Source organism: Pseudopipra pipra, chromosome 22 (assembly GCF_036250125.1).
Source record: "Pseudopipra pipra isolate bDixPip1 chromosome 22, bDixPip1.hap1, whole genome shotgun sequence".
NCBI lineage: Eukaryota > Metazoa > Chordata > Aves > Passeriformes > Pipridae > Pseudopipra > Pseudopipra pipra.
In genome coordinates, this window is record NC_087570.1 from 3,658,177 (window position 1) to 3,665,430 (window position 7,254).

Here is a 7,254-nt window from a genome sequence, read left to right on the forward strand (position 1 = left end):
TGAAATAAAACACACAGACTGAACCCAAAGGTTTAAGCAGAAGCCAAAATGTTCTGTTAAACCTGCTCTGTGGTCATTTGTCAAATACCATAAACACCAGTTCTCCCCCTACAGCACCTAGAGAGGGTCTTTGAGGAATTGCCATTTTGGAGCTTGCACAAACAGCTCACAGCTCTACCAGCAGCTGAGTCAGTGCCATGAATTTCTGTGTAGAATTGCCTCAGACAAAATTACTTCCCAGCAAGGAGTTGTGCAGTGAAGCCTGGTGATGGCCCCATCCAAGGCTGCGGTGCTGCCAGAGCTCCTGGAAGCAGGGCTGCCCCTTTTCCCAGCCAGCTCCACTCTGCAGCAGCCAGTGCAAGCTGAGGACACCAGACTCGGGGATTCTGCTGATTCAGTACCTTGGGAGAGGCCTGGGCAGAGTCCAGGGCATTGCAGAGCTGGGAGGACTGAGCCACACGTCAGCCCGTGACTCATTAGCCCGGCAATGCGCAGGAATTACTCATCGATCATAAACCCAGCAGAGCTGCAAGGAGCCTCATCCCTGCTCCAGCCCCTCAGGCCAAACAGAAACCTGTGGGTTTACAGCCTGGGTAAAGCTGAGAAAGACAACTTTGTCCAACTCAAGAAGTTCCCAACCTGGCCCCCCAGGTGAGGCTGCTGGGACAGAAGATGCTGCCAGAGATTTTATGGTCACAGCTGATCCAGAGCAGAGATTTTATGGTCCCAGCAGTTCTGTCCTTTCTTCCTTGTTCATCTCAGGCTCCTCCTCCATCAGGGCTTTGAAGGAGCTTTATAGAACCTCCTTCAGGACATGCCTTCTCCTTCTTTTCCAAGGCCAGACCCACTCATTTGTACATTTGTTACCCTTGGATGCTCCCCAAAAGTGCATCTTCCTCCCCAGCCTGCCATGGGCTGTACCTACTGACACAACAGAAGGGGCTGTCATGCCTTGTAAGATGCATTTGATGAGTTCATCACGAGGGCACTGCAATATTCTAGACAAGGTCAGGGTCTTGCACATCAGCTGCTTCCCTTGTGCAGGGCTATAACAGCAGACACCCATCACTGGGGAGAACATTTACAGAAAGGCTCTAGAGAAAAGGTTCAAACTCCATTTTCAGTACTATAAAGTTGTTTTTTTTTACTCTATTTCATCTTACCAAAGCCTTGGCTTGTCCAGTGGGTGCAGGATTCTTGTTTCAGGGAGAAGGCAGCTTCAGACAGGCTGGGCATAGGTTGGATGCCTGGTCACTTCTCCTACAATACAGTCAGATGAAAACAAACAAAAAAAATACATAAAAAAGTGAAAACTTGACTTCGAGTCCCACAGTTGTAATAAGCCCCTTCAGCTGAGCCTCTCTCTGGAAACAAAACAATGGCTCATGTGTTATTAACTTCTCTCCATTTGCATTAAGAGATGATCTGTACCAGTCACTGCAAGATTACTGGTGTTTTACCTTCAGAACACAGGGAAGCACAGAGTGCCCTACAAAAGGGACTAATAAGTTTCATTGTATACCCAAAATATTTTTTTTTGTGTGCCTCAGTTTTCTGAAGCTGCTTAAAATAGGTCAGTGAACTTTCTCAGGGCACAAAACCCAGTGTGAGACGACCAGACAGAAGTGTGGCCACCAGAACTGCCTGTACTCAGCATCCTTGGGTTGGGTGCAGAGGGCAGGAAGTGGAAGAGAAGGAAAAAAGGAGCCTCATTATGGAAGAATCCTTTGCCCCTCTTGCCCTGTTTGGAATTCAGGCTGAGCAGGTCATTTCACAGAGCCCAGGATTCCACTGTGCCCAAGGCTTTGCTGCACTCCTCAGGCCTGGAGCAGAGCCCTGGGTGCAACCCCATCCCCGAGGTCCATGATTCTGGCAGGGGGTGATTTTCCAGGGAACAGAAGAGCTGCAGTGTGCCCAGTGTGCCCAGTGTGCCCACTGGAGCTGCCAGTGGGACAGGGTTAAAGCCCAGCCTGAAACTCCCTGCAGATGTGTGCAAATGGGAATTCATGCACCACCAGAGCCTTGCTGGAATGGTGCAGCTCAAACATTACTGGCTGCAAAACCATCAGTGGTAGATGCAAAGTGTTCACTAGAAGAGAGCAGAATTCATCAGAACCAAATGTTACATCTTTACTTTCAAATCCTAGAAAAAAAAATAGTAAAAATCCCTTAACATCTCTAGTCTAGCAAACTAAACCAAAAAAGCACCTCCCAGCACTTGAAAATTATAAAGCAAATAACAACCAAACAAACTCACCCTCGGTATGTGGGAACTCCAAACCCCTCTGGTGTATATACAGCTAATAAAATATCAGACTGTACAGATGAGAGGCAGGTTGATTATATTAGGTTGATTTATATCTCTGATATAAACTATATTAAATTGTAATATATATATTAAATTGTATATTTAAATATATAAATGTATATTTAATGTATGTATATTTAAATATATAAATTAAATATATAAAATATATATAAATTAAATATATAAAATATATAATATATTTTAAATACATAATATAATATAATATTATAAATATAATAAATAAAAATACATAATAATATAGACACTATATAATGATAAAATAATATAATAAAATAAATAAAAATAATAAAATAAATATAAATAATTCTATACAATTAAATATATATCAAATTGTTATATATTAAATTGTAATTTAATATATTTTATTTCAGAGATATAAAGCATATAGGCAAAACACCCCACCTTCTGTGAGATGCACCTGAAAGGTGAGAGGGGAAATAACACCAAACCCCGAGGCTGGATCCGTGCTGCTGCTGACAATTAGCTCTGATGGACTGGTATTTACCTCTGGAATGAATCCTCGTGTCTTTTCCAGCTCTTACCCGAGGCAGCCCTAAGTCATGGAAAGGCCCCTCTGTTATGTGATGTTACAGTCACACAGATAATCCCACTGGCATTTGCAGACACCTGGAACCGTCTGCTGAGCAGGTGAGTGATGCCCAGGGCACCAGGTGTACAGGTGTGCCAGGGTACAGCCCAGCTCCTCTCTGCCAGTGTTCAGGAAGACTGAACAGGGCAGTGGGGAACAAAGCCAAACACGGCACAACAGAGCTTCCCTCCCCCGTGTGAGCGTTTGAACTGGATTATTTATCCTTCCCATTACAAAGGCAACATGTTGAGCCCGGTAACAGCCCTGGAAAGAGGATGGAGAGGACAGTTTGTGCCAAGTGTGGCAGAAGAGGGGAAGAGCTGCCAGCTCTTTGCACATAATTAAGCATCCAGCTTTGTGTTCCCCCCCATGTAAACGCTTGACATGACAGTGAATCACAGAGTCGCTAATTCCTAACATCAGTTTAGGTGCCTCGTCTCCTGGATGTAGCAGCCAGACGAGCAGCTCCTCCGGATCCCTGACTGCTCCTGGGGCATCCTCAGCTCTCCCCGAGCGGCTGCAGCACGTTGGGATGTGACCACACGGCTGCTTTCTGGGTGCTGTGACCTCCCGGGATCCCTCAAAAATGAGACGTTCACCCCCGACTCTAAAGTGCATTTGTGTACGAAGGGCTTGAAGGAAGGGGGGTTCAGAAGAGGAAGGGGGGGGGGAGAAAAAAAAGAAAAGGAAGCATTCTTTGTCCCAACATGACAGGCTGGAGGGGGCAGTTACTGTAACATTCCCCTACATGATTTCAAGACCTCTAAAAGCCTACCCGAGGTGTACATCTGCACAGACCACCACCACCCTCCAGAGCCCCCCAGACACCCCCAGGCTCTGCAGGAAGCTGGCAGGGGGTGTAAAATGGGCAGATACACACAGGACATGTGCAGGCAGGAGGGCAAACACACCCAGGCTGCGCTTACCTGGGCACGGGCAGGGTCACAGAGGCTCCAGGTCAGCAGGTTCTGCCGGGGGCTCTCAAGGGGGATCCAAAGCAGCTGCAAACCGCAGAGGCAGATCCTCCCTGATCCACTCCGATCCCTGGGATCGCAGAGACAAAGGCAGGCTCAGGCCTGAACAAGCCCAGACAAGCCCAGATAAAGCCTCTTCCTGAGCCTGCCCGGTCAGAGGCAAAGCCAGCCCTCCGGGTGTCACAGCGAGGTACCTCCTGCAGCCCGGGGAGAGCCCGGCACACATGGCCCGTGACACAGGACCCAATTCCAACATCACTGATTCCAGGGAGGCTGAAACACGGGAGTGCTGCAACTTCTGCGGGCTTGTGCCGGGGCTGAACCGAACCCACTCCCCTGAAAGAGCCCACTCCAGGAAGAATGTGGGATTTCTCCGGGATCCTTCCTGGCAAAGGAACGTAACTCACAGCTTTGCAATCCCACCAGAGGCTTCAGGGAGTGGAAAAAGGGAGCCGGGAGCCCAGAGCCACAGGGCAGCGAGGACAGCGAAGCCCCGGGGCTGCAGGACCCGGGTGTGGAATGCACACCCCAAACTCACCCCCCAAACTCACCCCCCAAACTCACCCCCCAAACTCACCCCCCACACTCACACCCCACACTCACACCCCAAACTCACCCCACGGGCTCTGGGGGATGGATTTCCTCCTGCAGCCTGAGGACACCCATCTCCCAGATCTGTTCCCCCAACACTTATTGCTACAAATGGCAGGTTGGACAAGGTGCCTTCGCCTCCCTCCTCATCCTCCAGAGAAGCCCTTGGTGTGCACACAGCTAATTAACAACGAGCCCTTCAGAGGCAGAGCTGCAGCAGCCTCCTCCCCGCACACAATGCAGATATTTTTCCTCTCCTTTGTAATCAGTGAGTGGCCACATTTACTTTTCTTAAGGAAGCTGCAGGGCCAGATTCAGATTTCAGCACAGCACCAGTGGGTGACTCCATGATCACCTCCAGGTACCCTTGCTTCCCCCCCATCACGTGAAGATGCAGCTGGGGGAAGAAGAGGGGCTCAGGATTCGTGGTGTGACAGGGGTGAGTGGGATATCCAACAGCTCCAAAGCATTCTTTTTTTTTTTTTTTTTTTTAAATAAAAAAGCATTTCTACAAACTTATTTTAAAAATAAACTAGCCTTATGCACAGACTTCCCCGAGCTTGAACTATGAGGGGATGAGTCCTTCTCTCCCTTCATCCCATGTGGGAAGGATGAAGAGCAGAGTCCTCCTGGAAAGGAGTGAGAGGTATTGAACAGTGTTAACAGCAACAGGCAGCAAAAAGGGCCAATTCTGCACTTGTTCATGTAATTCATCAGGGCTCTCCCACCTCAAACTGAGGTTTCCACCTTCCTTGAACTTCTAAACTGACAGCTCCCAAATAAAACAATAAAAACCAGAACCCCCAACTTCTGAACAGCCTTTCTTTTCCGTGTGAGACAGCAGAGAGCCCTCTGCAGCCCAGAACATCCCACCATTTCCCCTCCCAGCACCCCTCACAACTCCCACCCCTTAATGTAAACATTAATAGAGTTTAACACCAAGTTTCCACTGCACCCACCAAGGGTGAAAGAGTGTTCCCACATAATGTGGAGGAAAACAGCAATTTCAGTGTCTCCTTTAAGTTCCCAACTCCTCCTCATCCATTCCAACTTTGATCCCTCCATGGTACCACTCTGGAGGTAGATTCGTGTACACTCATGCAAACTGTCAAACAAGTCACTAATATATGACTTCTCTCCCCTCAAAAACCATCATTTAAATATATAAATGACAAAATTCTTGATAAACACGAGGGAAAAAAAATAATCAGGCTTTGCCCAAAGTCCATGTCTCCAAACCTCCTTTGTAAGGGCAGACAAGCTGAGGACTTTGCATCTGTGCACCTGGAATGAGCAGAGGATCCAGGTACCTTAATTACAGCAAAGTGGCCTGGTAAGAATGAACAGAAATATTGTCTGCACAACACCAGTTCCTGTGTTTATGGTTGTATTTATGACACCAATGGCTTGGTGCCTGCTCAACAGGCCCTTTCACTTTGTGTGATGAGTGTTTCTCAGAGGCCAAGTAAAAGCTGGCTGAAGCATAGCCCGAGGTCTTCACACAAACCTGACAAACCTCAATAACCTGTTTTGCATCTTCCACTACAGAAGCAGCTCGGGTGGCACCCAAGTTGGGAAACTTGAGCAGCAAGTGAGTGTGGAGGGCATCCAACTGCAGTGCCATATGTTTGAACGAGTTCCCCGAGCTGAGCTGGGAGCAGTGCCACGCTCCAGCAGGGCTGGATTCACTGGCTGTGTGTGCAGGCTCACAGCCTGTGTTAACAGGAGTTAACACCACAAATACCAGCTCACACTGAGGGAATATTTGCCTCCATCAGCAGCCATGGTGTAAGAGCACAGAGGCACATTTCACCTACTGACTCATCTTGAAACAACACCACTTGGTGTCTAAGCCTGTCATTGCTCCCCTCCTGCAGCTGGCTCTCTGCTGAAGCTTTTACTTGCAGCAACGAGATGGACAAGGGCTGGTGACTAAGACACATTAACCAGGTGGAACTTGAACATCAGCACAGGAGAAGTTCTCAGGCTGCTAGAGGAACATGAGCTGTCGTGAACTCAATGACTTGAAAACTCAAATACAGGCCCAGCTCTCCTCAGCTCCTCTGCAGAAACCTTCTCCCTCCACTGTCATCTGGCTGCAGACAGACATGCCTGTACAAGCACACTTTGTAGAGGCTAATTACAGCTAATGAGATGGGCACACAGTCTCTTCGGTTGCATGGGTGTAAGCACAGAGCAGCATCAGTGAGCTCCAGCACCACTGGCAAATGCTTTCCCCAAACACTCTGTGGGTAGAACAGCCTGTGAACGTTTCCCCTTTCTGCAGAAACAGGGAACAGAAGCAGAGCAAGCACCATGAGGAACTGAACTAATTCAAGCACAGAGCAAGGGGTGACGTTCCAGACAGCTGAGCGTGTTCCCAGCGACACTGAAACATCCGACTGCTCAGACTCAAGTGCCTCCTTCACTCTGATAGTCTGGTCTTGCTCAGACATGTGCCAGCTTCAAGATGAGGATTTTTGATTCTTAGGGAAGATTCTCCCTCCCTCCTGATCAGATAGAATTAGGTACAAGGACACACTCCGACCCCAGACCCTCATGCTGCACAGGAGGTGGCATCCAGCAATAGCTGCCAGGTACAGGGACAGCTCAACACATGGGCATGACTTGTTCCTGCCCTGTTAGAACAGACTTAGAGAGGGACTGAGACACATCAAAGTTCCCTGGGCTGCAACAGCCCGAAGCTGAGGCACTTTGCAGAAAAGGAATAGAGTTTGTTCAGTGTAAAAACCTGTCCTGTAGTCTCAGAG

The 7,254-nt window shown here is 48.3% G+C and overlaps 1 protein-coding gene and 1 long non-coding RNA gene across 3 annotated transcripts in view; one reads left to right on the forward strand and one right to left on the reverse strand.

Moving 5' to 3' along the window:
* Positions 1-3,984, reverse strand: part of GPR157 (G protein-coupled receptor 157) — a 29,654-nt gene extending 25,670 nt beyond the window's left edge. For both annotated transcript variants that reach the window (XM_064678501.1, XM_064678500.1), the window contains exons 1-2: positions 3,845-3,984; positions 1,164-1,260 (exon numbers count right to left, since the gene is read on the reverse strand). The gene's annotated coding sequence lies outside the window, so the exon portion shown is untranslated. The remainder of the gene's footprint in view (positions 1-1,163; positions 1,261-3,844) is intronic.
* Positions 3,985-5,932: 1,948 nt separating this feature from the next.
* LOC135425831 (uncharacterized) lies at positions 5,933-6,892 on the forward strand. The gene is made up of 2 exons (XR_010435775.1): positions 5,933-6,074; positions 6,361-6,892. It is a non-coding gene; the product is annotated as an uncharacterized LOC135425831 (long non-coding RNA).
* The last annotated feature ends 362 nt before the right edge of the window (positions 6,893-7,254 follow it).